Here is a 20,428-nt window from a genome sequence, read left to right on the forward strand (position 1 = left end):
TAGTTCATTAGTTATAAGTATTTATAGTTTGAATTAGTGGAGTAGTAAACAACATTTTGCGGGGTACCCCTCTCTTCTCCGCTCATCAAAACTTTAAATAATAGGTAACGACTAACGAACTACTTTACCGAAATTTGATTTTTGTAAATAAAAATACTCAGAATATAATTTTAGTTCAGAGTATGAAATAAAAATGCATGTCTTCAAAAAAAATAAACTTAAAACGATAATGATAAAAAATATTAAATTATATGTTTTATCTCAGAAATGCTGTTTTTAAATCAAATTATATAAAAAAAAATATTTTCGAAAAAGTTGAAACTTTTTTAAATAACGAATGTTACACTTATCACTCTGTATAATATATCTTACAATACAGTTTTATATAACTGTATAACACAAACTCACATCTTAATTAAAACAAAATATGATAGTTATCCTATCTACATAAACCTATCTACATTTAAAAATTAGTAATAACATTAAAACAGAATTAATGATTGGTGAATCGATATCAGAACAAACAGACAAAATTACTTTTTAAATCATCTATTTAACATTCATTTTGTTCTTACACTGCCATTCGTCATTCTTACCTTATTATTTTCATTTTTCTTTAATATGCTTTTCAAATAGTTGAACCGCCAAAAAGCAAAATTGTATTATATTCTGTTAAATCTCTTTTTTATTTTTTTATTAATTAACGATTACTTATTGATCAAATATAAACAATATATTAATATAAGCTTCAAATTTCAACGAGGTATTTAATATAACTAATCATCTGTCAAAATATCACTTTTTATCCAACGTACAGCTATATAGTTATTTAAATTTAGAAAACAATGATCAATTGATACTAGTTCTACACAAAAATGATCAAGATTTTGTTATAAACAGTATTTTTCTAATATTTGCTTACATAAAACATTTATTCATTGTTTTTGAATATTAGTATCTAAAAAAATTAAAAATCACTTTTATAAAGTGAATAATATGTGTTAAACTTTAAACTTTATTGATGTATTGGTACTCCTAAATAATTTGTCACAAAAAATGTTTATCTTCCAAAATAAATAAAATATAAAAACACGTACTTCGTTATGAAACTATAAATAATAATAACATCTACTCCATACTCAGAATCTAAAATAAACATGAATTATGCATAAAGATGCTTTAATTATAATCATGGTTTGCCAAGTATAGTGTCAATAATTTTGTACAAAATGTACATCGCATAATATTTCTCTACTGGAGGTCATACAAGTCATATTTCTATATCCGTTTGAAATATTTTTTGTACTTAATCCATAACGTTGGTTCTTTATATTATTTAACTCCGTGAAAATATTGTATAAAGAATCGGATGTTTAATTATTTTTTTGGAAAAAAAACCATTTCATTTTTAGATTTGTTTAATAGATTATAAAGTTACTTAAAAATGTCAGATGATTAAGTGACTCGGCGTTGGCATTTTAATTTTTTAATGCATTCTTATTTTTATAATATTATTTTATAAACTATATAATACTTTACAGTTAACATTTTTATTCGGGTGCTTGAAACGGAAATTATGAAAGGTATATCATTATATACTACTGATATATTTTTTTTTTTTATGAAATTTCCAAAAACAATCATTTTTGTTTTTACATTATAATTAAGTTATACAGGTACACTACACAATCATTTTTATCGGTGTTTTCGTGATACGTTTGCAAGATCATGTTTTGATGTAATTAAAAAAAAAAAAACAGCAACTATTCACAAAAATAACAATACACAATCGAATCTCAGGTATTTTTGTAATCAACGGTCTTTTTAATTATAATTTTATAAAGGCCGTTAACGGTACCTATGCTACAAACGTAGCTTACATTTTTTTTTTTTGAAATTAAAAAAAAACAATTCCCCCCAAGTACCCGGTCTGAAACAGTATTTTAATCATTCAGCTGTTCGCGTTTGTAGAACGACTCAGTCAAATTATTACTTCAAAGAACCCCTCAGGCATCAGTGCTTATTTCTAGGGAGCATCGAGTTTGTTAGGGTATTAGGTATTCACTGTCCTTCCAAATTGTTTGAAATGATAAAATTAATTAAAAACAATTCGACTACACACAGATACTTATCATTTATAAACCATACAGTAATTTTACATCCTCAAAATATATCATATTAATATATTTTTATTTTTATGATAAACGCAGTAGACATATTATTAATATAATAATAAACACAATTATGCTTTTTTAAACATATAACGACCACATAATAATATAATAGTACACAATATTAATATCATCGCCCACTAATCACAATTCTTTTTTTTTCTTGGTTCAACCGATGACCCTAATTGTTATTGTTTCAGAACTACCTACAAAGGCTATAATTTCTCGTCTATAATATTTCCATAGTTTTGTTTTGATTTACACTTTGTATGGTTAAATGTCAATATAAAAAAAAATCCAAGAGTCGCTCTATGATAAACCATTGCATAAGGAAAACGATTTTGAGTAGAGTTGATGTATAAGCCTCTATTACTAAGGATATTTTAAAATTTATTTTTACTAAGTAATTTAAATTTATTTTATGATAATAGTACAGGATCGAGACAAGTCGATTTATTTGGTGATGGCAATGAAAACTCTTGGAGAGTTATGAAAGCTAGAAGAAGAAGAAGTATGATAATACGTTGAATTAATTGTATCCAAAAACATCGCAAATATTATGTGATCAATTATTATAATGACATTGTACCATAAACCATTATTATTAATATTTATAATTCAATACCAACGCGTGAAGTTCTGAAAAAAATGGTGTAAATAGGATTGTGAAATTATTTAGAATAGTACTGGGAGTTTTTACTTCTGATTGCCACCTTCATCAAAGCACCAACTAGATCCAATTTCCTACCAGAGACCACACTCAAAATTGAAGATTGACGAATTTCTAATACTCTTAAAGGCGACGACAGACAGAAAAATAAAATGCACAAATCAGAGTAAACAAAATATATTCACCGCTACGCTCAGAATCCAAAATTATTATCATAATTTAAAAAATGAATGGTTTAACTGTTAACTCTTATTGTTATGTTGTTTTATTGTATTACACCTTATAGACAATCTGTGGTAAGCTATTTTAGGCATCGAAAGTTAATTTATGTAATTTTTAATGATATTTAACTGGGAAATAATTTTAATAAGAAAGTTATTTTTTTTAATACTGAAAACAAATATTGAAAATTTTTTAAAAATATTAAAATTTTTTTTTATTTATCGATGTTATATATTAAAGATGTTTGTGTTGGCATTATATTATGTTGTATTAAAAATCGAGGAAACGGTCATAATCTGATTTTTAAAATAATATACATAGCCATATATTTATTTTTATCATTTTAATGTGTTCCACTATAAGATCATAATACTACGGTTATATACGATCTAACCAATGTGCCAATGTAGAAACCACAAGCGATAAATAAAACATATTTCCACATCATAAAAAATATTTCCCTTAATCTTGCAAATGTTTATAATTTGATAACGAACCTGTCAATATTAAATTATAGTGTATAAGTTTAGGTTAGGTTAGATAGATGTTTTGGAATAAAAATAATTTGAAAAAAAAATAGATAAAAACAATTCTTTATTGAAGTCTTTGGAATCAGTAATCCCTCGTGGGACACTATTGTTACGAGGTAGTAAATATAAAATTCGTCCTTCTCCGACAGAACAAATGTATTAACATTTAAGATATATATAACTATAAAATGATTCATGCATATTTGATACAATATTAATAATTTAATTGTATTTCATGTTCTATTTTTATAGTTGATTATTAAACATTTTTATAATGTTTTATTAGATTTAATAACAATTGCTATCATAATAAAATGTACTGCATAGTTTATTTTATTCAGATTCTCTGCCCATCCTATCTAGTTTAAATTACACCGAGACTAGGAACTTTGTTAAATCTAAATACATATGTTAAGTTTAGACAGTTGTCAAGTTGAAATTTAAATACTATTCAATTGTATATACAAATGAATAAACTTTCAATTTATGCATGTGATTACAGTCTGTAGATATGTATCTGTAATTGCAATATGACGCAGTTTTAGATTCTGAGGGAGCGATGAATGTATTGGTTTTAGAATGATATGAGTTATTTTTGTATCCTTCATCGCCTTTTAAAGCAGTAAAAAATGCTTCAATCTCAAGCTTTGAGAGTGGTTTCTGGGGAAAATTCGGATTTAGAAATCTAGTTGCTAGTTTAGGTGGTTGTTCAGATATAATTGGTAAAAAAAAAACATTTTTCGACAAAACCGATTTTGTGCTCTCGTTGTAATTAAAAAATGAATTACAATATAGAAGAAACTTGCATTATTCACCAAATATTTCTATAAACATTTTCTAAACACAGTATAAATTACAAAATATTTTGTCTCTTTTTGTATTATTTATAGTGTATTTAAAATGTTTGACTTATCTTAGTTTTTTTTTAAATTTATGTGTGATAAATTTTCGTATGTAGGTAAAATATCTTAAATGTAGTATAATGTTCCACATAATAGTTGTATTATTACAGCTATTAAAAACATTGAAGTAACAATTTTTTTTTAAAGGTTTTTATATTTAGCTTCAAATCTTGTCTGTTTGTCTGAATGATTTCTCGGCAAGGGCTAACGTACAAAGATATATATACAATTACGAAAATATGTAAACGTATAACGTATTATTAACGTAAAGCTACATATGTATTTTTTATGAGTGATTGAATTTCTAATTCTAATTTGACAATTTTATAGTTATTATTTTGTAATTAAAAAATAAAACTCGAGAAACTTGGAACTTATACTTTGCCACTATATATTATTATTATTTACTGTACATGATTACATTTTAAAAGTATTTAGAACAATTTAAGGCTATTTATACCACGAACCTATTCACACCATTTTACGGACTTAAAATAGTTAATAACATCATACCTATTACATTGTTATATTATGAAATAATATTATAGAATACATGCAATTTTTTTTTGGCAAAGCTTATTTCAACCGACCATATTACAAATATAAAATATTAATGGCAATAGCCAATAAATAATAATAATAATAAAATATTCTTAGAAGTATTTTTATTTAAATTTATTTTAATATCAGAAAAGATAACTAGTATAAGTTGACGAAAAGAATCGTTTTTCGTATTCAATGAATTATCGTCGAATTCAAATTTAACACATCCATTAAAGTAACCATTTGCTACTCAGAAAAGAGGCACATTCGGCACCCACTTACATCCTACTGGCATCCCTGGCTATTTTAAAAACTGTATTCAGTAAATAGGTTTTAAGCAAATTGCATTTTAAATCATAACTATTTAATGTATATTGTATATACCTATCATTTAAAATGCTCTCTTTCATATCAGCAACTGATTACATTCATTCGATTTGCTACAAAACGTACTAATATTATATGATATGTATAATGTGCAGCGTTGGTGTATTTTTTAATTTTTGAAAAAAAATACAAAATACATTTTTTGAGTTTTAAACAGTATATTTAAAATAACTTAATTTTAATTTAATATATAATTTACTTATATGACAATATGCCGTGTACTAGTATATATGTTTCACTGTTTATTTATTACTTATTTTAAATCTTAAAAGTATTTGAAATATTTTCTGAATGGATGTTTTATGTGGTCATTATATTATGTATATATTAACTATTAAGTAAAAACATTTTAATTTGGTAATTTATTCAATAAAATTGAAAAAAAAATTAAAATGAAGGATATGGTGATAGATATAATTATTTAATACTTTAACCTCTTTTCTGAAGGATATCTATTATTATTTATAATTAATAATAAACCAAAAAAAAAAAAACACAATATTCATTTTGATTTTACACTTTTTAATCATTTAAAAAAATGTTTAAAACAAATATTTTAAATTTATGGTTAAAACACAATGTTTTAAACATAGCAACCCTGATAATATATATTTATTTTATTATACCTAGTATAGGTATATAATTAACTCGTGAGTATTACCTATGAGTTGAGTCATGATTTTAGTTCATAAATAAACTTAATTAGGTACTTAACGTTGAACATTTTTGAAACATTAGTGTATTCTGCATAAATTAATAATCTAAGACCTAATAGTAATGAATGGACAACATAATACTATAATATATAAATTATTTTTCACTATTTTTTATCATTATCAATTTAACATTTTTTTTTTTTTAAACTCCGTGTACCTATATTGAATAAATATTTATCTTAGAATTTAAATGTTTGAAAATCCAACTTCAAACGAGTAGTTAATTAGTATTTAAAAGTTTAAATGAACGGAGTTGTATATCTGCTAAATTTTATGGCATGCACCTGCAGGTCACTTTGCTTCGTCCATCTCTACTTTAAATACTTATAACTTTAAACTTATAACTGTTTAACTACGTCTTCGAAATTTAATTTGTATTTAATTTATCAGAATTCTCAGAAAAATATTTTGCTTTGGAATATAAAACTAAAAACGTTTGCTGTAATTTCAAGGAAATTCTTATAAATTTGAAGATAACAAAATAGTAAAAATATAATTATTTTTCGTAAGTGTTGTTTATAAATGAAAAAAATCATTTTTTAATACTTAAATACTTTTTAAGATAATGAGTGTTTTTGTTAAAAGAATTATTCTGTAATGTGAACACTTAAAACAACTAAACCGATTTTAATTCGCACCAATACCTTAATGCAATTAATAAATCCTCGTGGGACATTATCTATACATAATATGTACTTCAAAGGATCAAACAAAATTATCTCTATCACTATAGCAGTGTACTATGAATATTTTAGTATTAACAGATTAGGGTGTATAACAAAAACATGTTATTGTTGTTCAAATTATGATCTCTATTATATAGTTATATATAGATGAATTTGAATGACGGTGATTCCAAAAGGGGTGATTTAATGATATTTGTTGATTTGTTTTGAATGTTTGTATTTTAGTATCAAAAAACAAATGCACATTCGCAAAACGTGTTTCATTAGAATTACGAATAGCAATAAATAAATAAATAAATAAATAAATAGTAAATATCATATATTATTAAAACACGTAACAGTACTATAGGTGTATAGACTATAATTAGTGATAAATTATTAATATAAGGTTTCAACAACAAAAATTATTAAATGTATATTTGGATTATAAAGAGTAGGTACATATGACATTCTGACTAATCTGACTGATATTAAAATGTAGTATGTAGTATATATAATAGTTATACATTTTCAAAAATCAATTATAAATAGTTTATTACAGTTGTTCGTAAAATAATTATTTGTCCACTATAAACGATGTTACTATGAAATGGGACGATATTTTTTTTAAATTATTGTCATATTATTTTAATACTGTTAAACCACATATGTCTTATATATTTGTACTTTATTTTATATCATACCATACCTACTAGTTATAGAATTTATCGATAAACCTTTTTGTTCGTTTAATGCCGAAGATCACAGAGTATCTGTTAGTTCACGGTGCTTCCTTATCGCCGCCATCGTTTATTAAATACAATTTAACATAAGTGTATTATTTACTTATATTATATTGTTGCACCGAGCCTTGGCGGCTTTCACCCATCGAAAATTGGATATCGTTGGTGAATATACGATTTCATCAAGCTCGAAAACGCTGTGGCTGACTACACCCCATGACCCATGTGGCAATCTACTGGTTGGGATCAAGGGCGGATTTGCCATTTTTCCGCCCCTAGGCATTACAACACTAGCGCTCCGTACATTGGCGTGCTCCTATGTTTAATCTTTAATATTGTAATTGATGTTTTCTTACAGGTAGCCAGAGGTAGGTACTGATTAAAGTGGTGAGCACTCTAGTCTCTATAATCGTAATTGATTAGCAGATTTCTGAGGAGTATGCACTATGCAGGAGACGGGCGACAGTACGGTCGTCGCAATGTTTATTATTATTAATTACTTTATCAAGACATCTGATTACCAGAATTCATTCCAGTATTCTAAGAATAGACTAGTTTGGTGGCCGCGCGCCCGCGCACACTTATTGTGGTGCCGGGTAAGGGGTGAGGTGGGTCATTCCAGTTAATATCAAATAATTTACTTGCTGAGGACTGTGCGAGCTGTCTCCCACTTGGCTAGTAGAGCGGCTATATACCATGTACCCGGCGGCCCGAGGCAGTATATTTGACTGCCTTGGCTGGCGTTTTGCGCATGCGCCATTCACAATATTGTATGTGTTTACGCCGCACACCCCGTATACCACCTCCCATACATTAACATAGGCAACTGCCTCGTCGAGTGTCGATGTCGAACCTCTAGGGATGGCGGCGCGCGCCGGTCGCAGGGTTAAACTCAAACGGCAAGGTTATTATAGCTTATAAATTAAAACGTTACTGCGACGTGACTACGTGAGCCATTCTCCAATTACATGCAAGTTGTATACAAAAAAAATTAATATAAAATATAAATTTAGGTAAATATAATTATGAAATTATGAAAAACTAAAAAGTAAAAATTAACTAAAAAATTGCGCCCTAGGCACGTGTCTTGGTGGCCTGTGGGTAAATCCGCCCCTGGTTGGGATGTTGTTTGTCATTGTTCTGTCCGTCAATTTTCTTTAATTTCTCGGACAGCCAGACGCAATCGACTATTCGTTCTGTTGCCCATAGTATTTCCTTCGTTATATAGTTCTCACTTGACAGAATCTATCGTCTTCCTCTTTTTTGGAAATTATATGGCTTCCACCTTTACTAAATTATTTATAGGTAGTTAATAATTTTACGATAAATATAAAATAAAATTATAATCTTTTATTCTTTTAACATTATGAATTTATAACAAAATAAATACAAATTAGACACAGTTAAAACGAAATCGCATAAGAAACAATTAGATATACAGAAATTACAATTTTATTCGGTTATAAAAAAAGATTTTAAAAATTAATTTTCACTATTTTAGTTTTTAAAGTGAAAAAATAAAACACTCAAAAAATGTGATTTAATTGCATTTTGGTTAGGTATTCCATTCCCTACAACTTAATGAATATTTCATATTAATGTATTTATGTTAAAATAATTAAAATAAACTTCATAATCTTAATGTCCATAAAAAAAATTGTATTTACATACTTTTAGATTTTTTGGTTCCATTATGAACTACTTATGAGAAACGTTGTTTATAGTTTTTAATCCGTACCTTTAAAAAATGATGATTAAATAGTTGGAAAATGTTCGTAGTTTTGACAAATTTTGTAAAATTGTTTGAACTTTAATTACTTATAAAAAAAATTTTCGTATGTTCCTATCTTTAATTTTTTTTTTGACCATATTGAATATTTAAGCTTTTGACCATACAAAATTATTTTTATAGACAAAAATCTATAAAAAGCTATAAAAAAACATATGGTGATGATTATCAGTATCAAGTTTGTTTTCGAATTACAATAAAAGAAGAACATTGAATGCTTTGCTGAAACCAAGTTTACGTAAAAATTATCAATTTTTCCCGATTATTTTGTAAAGTACTAAACATTTTTTATATTTACTTTCGTACCAGAAAATATATTCAAATTGAAAATTGAAGGTTTTTTCTACTTTAAATCGTGTATACGTACAAAAACAAAAAGACACCCATCGCATTATAAAATTAATACATTCATCGGTCAACTCAGTATCTAAAATACAATTTAAATAGTGCTTATTTTTGATTACCTACCCAATAATAATTAGTTTAAAATTTAATAAGATGACGCTGTGTATTCAGTATATTATGATATGTCTAAAGTCCAAACTGCTTACATCAAACGATTCAGTCATAACCGTTAATATTATTACCTTATCTATATATATTGTATATCAAATTGCTGCAGGTTAAATCAAAATAATAATTATTAATACTAAGTTATATTATGTTCGTAAACGATAATTATTGTATATGCGTCTTATATTATTATAACATCGTTTTTGATTTTCATTTTTTTGTTGTAAATCTTACTTTAAAATAATAATGCTATGAAATATTTTAACTTGAATTTGAAAAAAAAATACTAATAATTGATGTATTAATTTTGTAACTATAATAAATTATACCTGTAATGTATTATTATCTGAAAATTGACATAATAGTACAGTTACAGGCGTACAGCCAAAGAGAAAACTCACAAAAATATGTTTTATTTGTGTTTAACGAGAAAGCAATAGTCAACAAGCCTGGGTGAAATTTTTAAGGCACTATATTATGTAAGAGCAATTGAAACTGACACTTAATGTGTGTTTTTCTGTACAACCATTTTATGCGAAAAAATATATTCGCGTGTAGAGGCGTGCACACATACGGCCTTGGGGAAACAATAAATCACGGGAAACTTTTATGTGAAGCAAAATGTTGCCGTAACATTCAGTCTCGCCTAGTTAAGGAAATGTGAAAAGTTCAACAAATAATAAATATATTGGTCTGGAAAAAAATGAGTGAATAAATTCATAGATTGTAGCACACAAGTCTATTGAAATTTGAAATATCGTAATCCTTTGATTTAGTCAACAATTTTGGTATAGAAAACTGATAGCATGACTACCGATTATAGGTATGTGGTATGTACGTATATATTATGTATATGTAAGTCAGAGGTGAATCAAACCATAGTTTTAAACTTACCATCACAGAACAGATGAACCTAATTGGTCACCTAAGTTTCCACCTAATTGGTCAAACGTTCCAAGGTATAAAATGTTAATTGATTGGTATGTAAATAATACATATATAAATGTTAACTAGTGTAATACTAATGGGCCAATTTTATTTGTCTATGCGGGATGAATATCAATAAAACTAGGTGGATAAGTGGATGTCGCTCTGCTGTACAGAAGTTTACAAGTGGGTCACTGTAATGGATGGTGTTAAATTTGAATTCAATGATATAATATCATTGTATAAGAAAAACAGTTCTGAGCGAAAACGGTCAGTCAGCCTATGATAGGAGCATATGAAATAAGTATATTTGATGATATTATTGTGAATAAAGTAATTTATATATATTATTATATAACCTATTTACGTGGAGCCTTGTTTTAAATTTCGATCCTTAGCCATAAAAGTTAAACATTTTATACATTTTTAACTACAAAATAATTAATAAATTATAAATTTGATAAATGTTGTCAAAATTTGAACTTTAAATGCTTATAAAAAAAATTGTACCTATGTATTTTTAATATTTTTCAACTGCTATTAGAACGATATATCAGGAGCCTAATATTAAATTTTCATGCTTTTTTACCAAACAAATAAAATTTTATTGATATTTATAGAAAAAAAAAACTAAAAAAATTGAAAACTCACAATGTCCGTAAACAGCTCAAAAAGAGTCAAAATATTTTCAAAATTTTATGGTGTATAGAAAATGCTAATATAAACATTCAGTGAAATTTTCAAGTATCTACAGTCATTCGTTTTTTAATTACAATAAAATAAGAAAATTGTTACATGAGAAATCGAGTGAATATCAAATGTTGTAAAAATATAAATTTCAGACGCTCATAAAAATTTAATTTAAGTTTCTTGTAACATTTTTTTTTTGATAAAGGTAGAAAAACTTATGAGTAATCTTATATTACATTTTCAAATCTTAGATTTAAAAAGAAAAATTTTTATGAATTCTCAACTTAAAATAATTTACTAATTTTCGTGATTTTCCCGTATTTTTTCAAAATTTGAACTTTAATGCTTATAAATAAAAACTGTGACTAAGGATTTATAATTTTTTTCATCTGCCTTTCAAACACTAACCTAGGATCCTTCTATTACATTTTCAAGCTTTTTTAACCAACAAATAAAATTTATTGATATTTATAGAAAAAAAAAACTAAAAAAATTGAAAACTGACAATTTCCGTAAACAGCACAAAAAATATCAAAATATTTGGAAAATGTTATGGTGTATAGTAAATGCTAATATAAACATTTAGTCAAAATTTCATGTCCCTACCGTAATTTTTTTTAGAGTTACACCAAAAACCAAAATCGATTTTCTCGAAAACAGATTTTGCGTAAAAATTCCCGTTTTTCCTTAATTTTTCTTTTATTTTTCACGTTGCTTTTGAAAACTACTGGGAAATTTTTACTTTTGACCCCCCAAAGTACCAACTAGATTCACTTTCCTATCAGAAAAGTTACTGTTGAAAAAAATCCAAGCACTTTTACTGTCCTAAAAGATGATGACAGACACAAAAAAAATAAAAAAAAAAAATAAAAAAAAAAAAAAAAACACACATCATTGTAAAATCAATACATTCATCGCTTTGCTCAGAATCTAAAAAAAAATTGAAAAAAAAAACAAACATTTTTGTAAAATCAATACATTCATCGCTTCGCTCAGAATCTAAAAGAAATTTATATGATAGTGGCATATTATAATAGTTGACATTGGTTTTGATTTCTTAACAAAAGGAAGCTTAAATCTGTTAATATGAAGTCGGTACCTATAAAGTAGTTTTAAATTTAAATTTTTATATCTTATAAAGTATTTAAATATTTTGTTGTAAGAAATTTTTTTCGTGTATATTATTATTATATCATATAATACAAGGCTTATATATAATTTATTATTTATTTTAAGAATAACAAAATAATTACACTGTACAGCGCCCAGTTTACAGCAAACGTAATTGTTAAGTATATTTAATATTTTGTAAATTATGTAGAAATTTATTTTCTTGAATATTGTTCTAAGAAATTATTTATGAATGAAAAATACAATTATTTTAAAATATAATAGAAGGATTATTGTGTATAAACGTTTTAATTTAAACATATGGAACCGTTATATTATTTTTATTCAAAGTAATTTAATACAAAAATATTATATTTCAATACACGTTTGTATTATGTTTTTATTTAACGTAATAACGGGGACGTTAAAAAAAATTAACAAAAAAAAAGTTTCAACGGTATAGTTACATTTATAAATGTATTTTGTTTCTATTTTTAAGATTATATATATATCGTATAATATAATAAAATAAAATATGAATGGTAACTTTACAAACAATGGGTAATTCGTTTATTTAAACCAAAACATTTCGAGTTCAAAGGTTTACTTATTATACTTATATATGCATACATAAATTAAAATTAAAGTGTACATAATTTTATGTACAATAGGTACATGAAAACGTTTGACGAAAAACTTTTACAATACGATTTTACGTAAAAAAAAATAGTTTGGTAACATTAAAATACTCGAATGTTTAGAGTATTTAAATGAAATATAATACGACTATTATTTAATAATTGTTATAAAACTAAAAAAAAATGTTTTGTTGAATTTTTAAGACAGTAAAATATAATATTATTGTTGTGTGTGATATAATTGTATGACGGCGCGTTGTATAGGCAAAAGTGGTACAGGCATGCATAGGAATTAATTAAACCGTATTGTAATATTTATTTGAAATCCACAAAGACTCTAACCAAAGTATTTAATATTTAATAAGTTAGTTAAGTCTATTAATTCACTTTTTTTTTTCAGAGAGTAAACAAATCAATTCTTAAACGTATATTATCTAATTAGGTACACGTGATGTTTAAGCGATATTGGACATTTATCTTCAAAATTAATGGAATGTCTTCCAAAGAAAACAAGATTAATGGATGCTGAAGATCCCTATTTCTAGAATTCAGAAAAACATTTTAGAAATATGACCATTTATTTCGTTTGTTAAATAAAAATGTGTATTGTAAAATATAGTAAATAAACATGTTCCTCGATAATACTACTTTTTCATTTTATTATTGTATTGCTATTGTATAATTTATACATTCTAGTCAGTTTCTATTTATGTGATTTGAGCTAATAATTTTTGTGCTCATCTGCTACCAAGAAATATAAGATATTTACATATTTTGTATTTTTATATAATATTATATATAAATTCATAATATATTATACTCTAGATATAACGATGAAATTATCATTTTGTTGTACATAGGCTTTGTAATTTAATGTTTGCGATCACACGATAATATTGAATACTAAATTATTTTAAAGCTACATTTATAACTACCTCATATGTATATATATACATTATACAATACACATCTATTCATCGAAGTAAACCATATTGGTAATATATCATTTAGGCGGTAAGGTAAGGGATAATAAATTGTCAGTGTGTTTTCCCATATTTTGTTTTACCCATGGTGGTGTGTTCGTAAATATTACAAAATTTAAAGTTCCGGTACTTCCGCTGTGTCACCTCATTGTTCCGGAAAACGGGTGGCGTATTGTTTGTTCCGGCTTAAAGAAGGCCGCCGCCGCCAGCTCCGGAAGTTTGGGGGCCGAAAACCAATACTACCCACCCCTACCCACTACAAAACCAGCATTGGGAGCGTATGGTAAAGTGAAGGGGATCTTTTTCGTTATTTGTTTACCGTCATGTTTGCAGTTTGCATATACACACACGATGACTGCCGCCATGCCACGCGTGTACCTACCACCTATTTGGAGAATTCGCCACTATGTCATTGTGTCAGATATTTATAATAGGGTAAAGAATACGCGAATGGAATTCGCGGCAAAATTAATATAAATTATCCCCTTTGGCATTGAGCAGAAAAGAGAATCGGCGGCGGGTGAAAAATAAAAATGAAGGGATTCTGCGTGAGTCCAGACATAAGCAAAACAATATAATATATTGTTACGTAGACATACAACAGCGGAATCACTCTGTATTATTAGTATACATAAATGTATATATATATATATATATATATATATAAGGATATACGAATATAGTATATGATATACACACACGTATGCGTTGCGACGTAAAAAGGGTACCCTACTCTTCCTGTAAAGCTCAATGACAAACGGACACAATAAATCAGTTTTATTTATATTATACTGTTGTTGCTCTACAAATATACTATAGTATTATTATTATTATTTTTATTATATTTACTATTGCTATCCTTTCCATACCCCATTAGAAAATGTAAGGTTGGATAATGTCAAAAGAAAACGAACAGCATAAAACTAGAACGAATTGTTTTATACTTGATATTTGAAATTTGAATACATTAAATTTATTATATTTCGTAGACCTTATTATTACGCATGCAAATAATGACAACGACAAAAATATTGTTTTTGTCGAAGAAAATGTCAACTGTGGATTATGAAATATCAATAATAATGTACTTACTAAATTATGGCTGATGTGCTGATAACAGAATTGCATAAATATACACCCTACATTTGTATACTTATATATTATATTTTATTTGTCAGGTAGTTGAATTAGTGATTTACAAGAAGTTTTGTTTTTGTAAGTTTTTTTTATCATAACGGCAATTTACTGTACAGAGCTATTAAACAACTTGTATGTAAAAATAATTTTTGTCATTAATATATTATTGTATGAATTAATTATTTGGAATGGTAAATACTAAATAACGATAACTATACTTCTTATTATTATGGTTACGTTGAATATGATTGAATATTCCAAATGTAGTATTTTTTTAATGTTAGTTGGACTCATTATTTTTATCTGTAAAATTAGTTCAATTAAAAATTATTTTTAAATATCACAACATCACTGGCGTTTATGATTAAGTTAAATCTATGTACAATTAATTTATAAACCAAAATTTCTATTATAAACCATAATTTAATGAAGTCATGTGATATAATTTAATTTATTTTTAAATACAAGTAGGCATATTTGTTTTTTTAAAATATATAAACTAAATTAATTAATGTCAGATATGGATAAAGTCAAGCATAAACTAAACTGTATTAATTATATATTATATATCATATATAATACAATCAGAGGTACAGTATTATATGTATACTGGAATCAGAATATGTAATTAAAATGTAAGTTATTGATAATTTGATTAAATTTAAATAAAAATACTAAACAAAGTAAAACAAATACATTTTTTTGTAAAAATATAGTAAGTTTAAATACATAAATTAAAATGAAGATTTTCCCATGAACACTAAGACGAATCAGGATAATATTATTATAATTACTAGGTAGGTAGGTATGTATAAAGATCCATTTTGTGTTTTGATTAGGTAATAGTGTAATACACTTGATACACGAGTGAATTAATATGTATGTTGTATAAGGTTACTTATCTTATATCTATCAGTCCATCTACGCATTAAATATGTTTTTTATAATCATAACTATCATAAATTATTGTTTTGAGTTATGACTATTTAACATTTAAAAAACATCCAATGTTAAACCTGTAATATCTGATTAAAAGCTAAAACTAAAAAAAAACCGGGGTAATCGATCTTAGACCTACTGTATATAGTAAGTTTTGACTTTTCCAGTGCATCATTGAGGTCAATGTAACGGATGTGTTACACTGGAAATCATTAATAAATCATTGTTTAGAAAAAACGATACCGAACGAAGACGATGCGTCTACACTCATACTATTTATTTATATTTTATAATGATATTATCTTAAAAAAAATTCATTATACTATTTATAAGTAGTTAATTTTTTACTTTTAAAATAATATGTTGATCTTATTTTTGACGAAAACATTGCATATATTTTATAATAACTACCGGCTTAGAACAGTGTGAATAGGTTCATGGTATAAATAATATTAGTCTATAATCTATATGGTATTAAATTAGTTTAAATTCCACTGTGTGCCTATAGAAAATAATGATATACGTCAAGCATAATAGTGAAAAGTTTCAAGTCGCCACGACTAATATTTTTTGAATTCCAACAAAATAACTAAAAATGATAGAGGGAAAATCATTATTTTTCATAAATATCCAATTTCATCAAAGTATGAACTTCAAATGTTTATAAATATATTGTACACATTTATAATTTCTAAATCACTAAAAGAAAAACTATTGATAAACCTCGCATTGCATTATCAAGCTAAAGTTATTACAATTAAAAAGTGTATGACTTTTACTGATTATTATTGTTTGCGCATTTTGGTGACTTTTACAAATCTCGTCCAACTTTAACTTCAAATACTCATAACTTTTACTCCATATATTATTTTCAATTTGAGTTGACAATTTTTTTTTGAAATCCAGTGTTGCGATAATATTCTTGTTTTTCCATGACCTATTTTTAGTTTTTCTATTATTTTAAAAGTACTTAGGTACCGAGTATTTCAAAGTACAAACTAGATACAATACGCTAACAGAAACCATCCTCAATATCGAAGCTTTTTTGTTAGTGTAAAAACAAAAAATGTTTCCAGACATATAAACACATATCATTGTAAAACCAATAGATTCACAGTTTCGTTCAGAAACTTAAAACACAATTGCTACCATACCCTGGTTATCAACATCAAATATTTCTGAATATGATTATTTACTATAGCTTTCAAATATGTATGAAACAAATAACAATACATAGTTGTAAGTTGTAACTATTTACCCATATTTATGACTACACCTGAGAATGAAATGTCAGTATTGCCTAAAGCCATTGTTTATAGTTTTTGTTTCTTTTATAGTAAAAGGAACAAAAAAAAACTTTTAAAAAATATTAATTACTATATAGTACTATAATATTATAATTATTATTTTTGTTACCATAGGGATATTAATATATTTTAATTATTGTATACAGATAGATTTATGTATTTTTAGTTAGTTATATATTTCAAATTGTCAAAGTTAGTTTTTCCCAATATTTATTTATTTTTACAAAAACGATTTATATTCTAGCCAGTTTTTTTTTAGATTCTTACACATACATAAAAGACATGCGAGGTTGAACATAAACTAACACACTTAGTATTCTATTCTAAAAAGAGAGCTTTTGTCGTTCATCTATACTTGAGATTAAATCCTGCGGGCCTTATTTTCAAGTATATACACGCTTAAACTAACCCTCGTAGATAGCTGCCTTAAGCATTTGCATGTTTATAAGCCGATACATTTGGGAACAGTCGCTTGTATATGCAAGTATATTTTATTATCTCTATTGTTCCTCGATGTAAAATATACATAATATTATGTTAAAAAAATAAAGGCGTAATTAAATGTCTATAGAAACATACTCTCTAGTTATTTACTTGAAATTTATATATTTATGTAGTTTTATTGTATGGGTATTTAATAATAAGATAACTAATAACTGATGACGATTAAAAATTATATTAAATAAAAATAAATAATATAAACTGTAGGTATAAATTAAACTACATTGCAAATTATAACATGCATTTGTAATAAATAAGTTTAAAAGTAATTATAATATGTTATTCTGGTGTACTTAAAATTGTTTAAATAACTGAACACCCGTTAACAAATACGTAAATCAAGAATCTTACGTGTTATTTATTGCCAAAAGTGGCGTGAAAGTAGTGTTGAGGTAGCACGGTGGTGGCAGCGAGTGAAAGAACACTACTTTAATTACTACTTCCGAGGCACTGGGTAAAAATTAGCGCGACGGCTGGGTAAAAGTTCGTTGCTTCGTTCCCGGGATTTTAATAACAATAATAATTAAAGGGCTTCGGACCTCGTAAATTAATAACCATAGCATTTTCTGTAGTAAAAAATAAAATTAAAATAAAATAAAACAACAACAGCAGCTTTCAAAAAGTTTTACCGGTTTCATTTTCACACAAAATTACTTCGGTTTCAAAGTTGCTGCATGATTTATATGCTACTCTATGTGCTACTTGCATCATACTGTCCATCAAATAACGTTTGTTCAGGTGGGTAAAAAAAAAGATAATTAAAATTAAAATGATGAAAAGAAATAATTACTGGAACAAAAAATAATTGTTGAATCATCATTGATCGAAAAATTTAAGTAGAGAAATTAAATGTTAACAAGAGTTGTACATTACTACGAATAATCTTTGTTAAACGGTAATGACATGAGATAAACCTATATAATATAATATTTTTAATTCGTGAATTATAAAATTGAAAATTAGAAAAAAATAAGAAATTTTAAATTAAATTATAAACTGGAGTCTGAAAAATAAACTGTCTTTCAGGTTGTATAAACTGAGCACCACATATTATTATATAATATAATGTCATATAATATTACAAGTATATAAAAAAAAAAAGTGGGAAGACAATATTTTATTTTAGAATCTATCGTACCGTGAAATTAATAGAACCATTCAACTTAAAAAGAAATAATAATAATGTGGAAACGCAATATTTTAACTTCGGGAGTTATAATACATCATATAATGTTTTTACATAAAAAAAAAATATTAAATATTTGATTAAAATTTCGTACGTGGCTTACAAAAGAAAGAAATTAAAAAATATGGACGGCACCATGTACAGTGACTGTGTAGTGGGTACTGGAAACTGAGTTGGAATCTTGTCTCGATTAGCTCACTTCAATGCAGAATTGTCTATTGTGTTATTTAATCTGAAAACAGCGATAAGTCGTCGCATTCAAAGAACTATTCGGAGTAAAACTTGGTTAATACTGTGCTTGTTGACCCTTGAAATGTTCAATGATTATCGATAGTTTTCCTTTACGATGAAAATTTAAACACCTAATAAAAAAACTATTGAAAAAAAATATCCATTTGATTTGATATACCAATGAAACGTGATTGCCAATCGATAGGTAGGGAGATTTAAAACTTTTAGAGCACTCTGTCTTCTCAAGAAAACACGTGCAAATTCCTATAAAATATATTAATTTACGATAACATTTTTTGTATAACAAATAACTGTTTTGAGTTGTTTGATCATTACAAGTATTCACGAATAAAAATATTTAGAAATGTCAAAACCTTAAACGTGTATTGTGTACAGATCAGTGTTGGGAAGGAACGCGTTCCTTGAGGAACGCGTTCCTGGAACGCGTTCCTTTTATAGGAATGAAGCTCGGAACGCGTTCCATTTAAAATATAGGAACGAGGAACGGGAACGAGTTCCTATTTTGAAGGAACTTGAACGAAAATTTCCGTTCCTCAAATAATGAAAAAATTTTAACACGTTGAGTGCCACAGTATATTTTATGAAGCGCATATAGTGTGTTTCCGCGCCAAAACTGAGCCGCGACGCCGTCGGTCGACTGCGTGTCGTGTTCCAGGTCGTTTCCGGTTCCGCGCGCCAAATTAGTTCTTCTCAAACAAAACAAAATGTCAGTATAAAAATATTTTTTCAAATAAATTGAATTAAAAAAAAAAACAGATTGTTGTATCATACTATGTCCTATACTCCTATGGGCTATAAGCCTATAACCTATAGCATGTCTCTATGTGTGGTGTATCGTGTATAGTACACACTATACACTGTATACTATACTACTATAGTAATATACATGTATAATATTATGCAATTA

This window comes from Metopolophium dirhodum, chromosome 4 (assembly GCF_019925205.1).
Source record: "Metopolophium dirhodum isolate CAU chromosome 4, ASM1992520v1, whole genome shotgun sequence".
Classification (NCBI taxonomy): Eukaryota; Metazoa; Arthropoda; class Insecta; order Hemiptera; family Aphididae; genus Metopolophium; species Metopolophium dirhodum.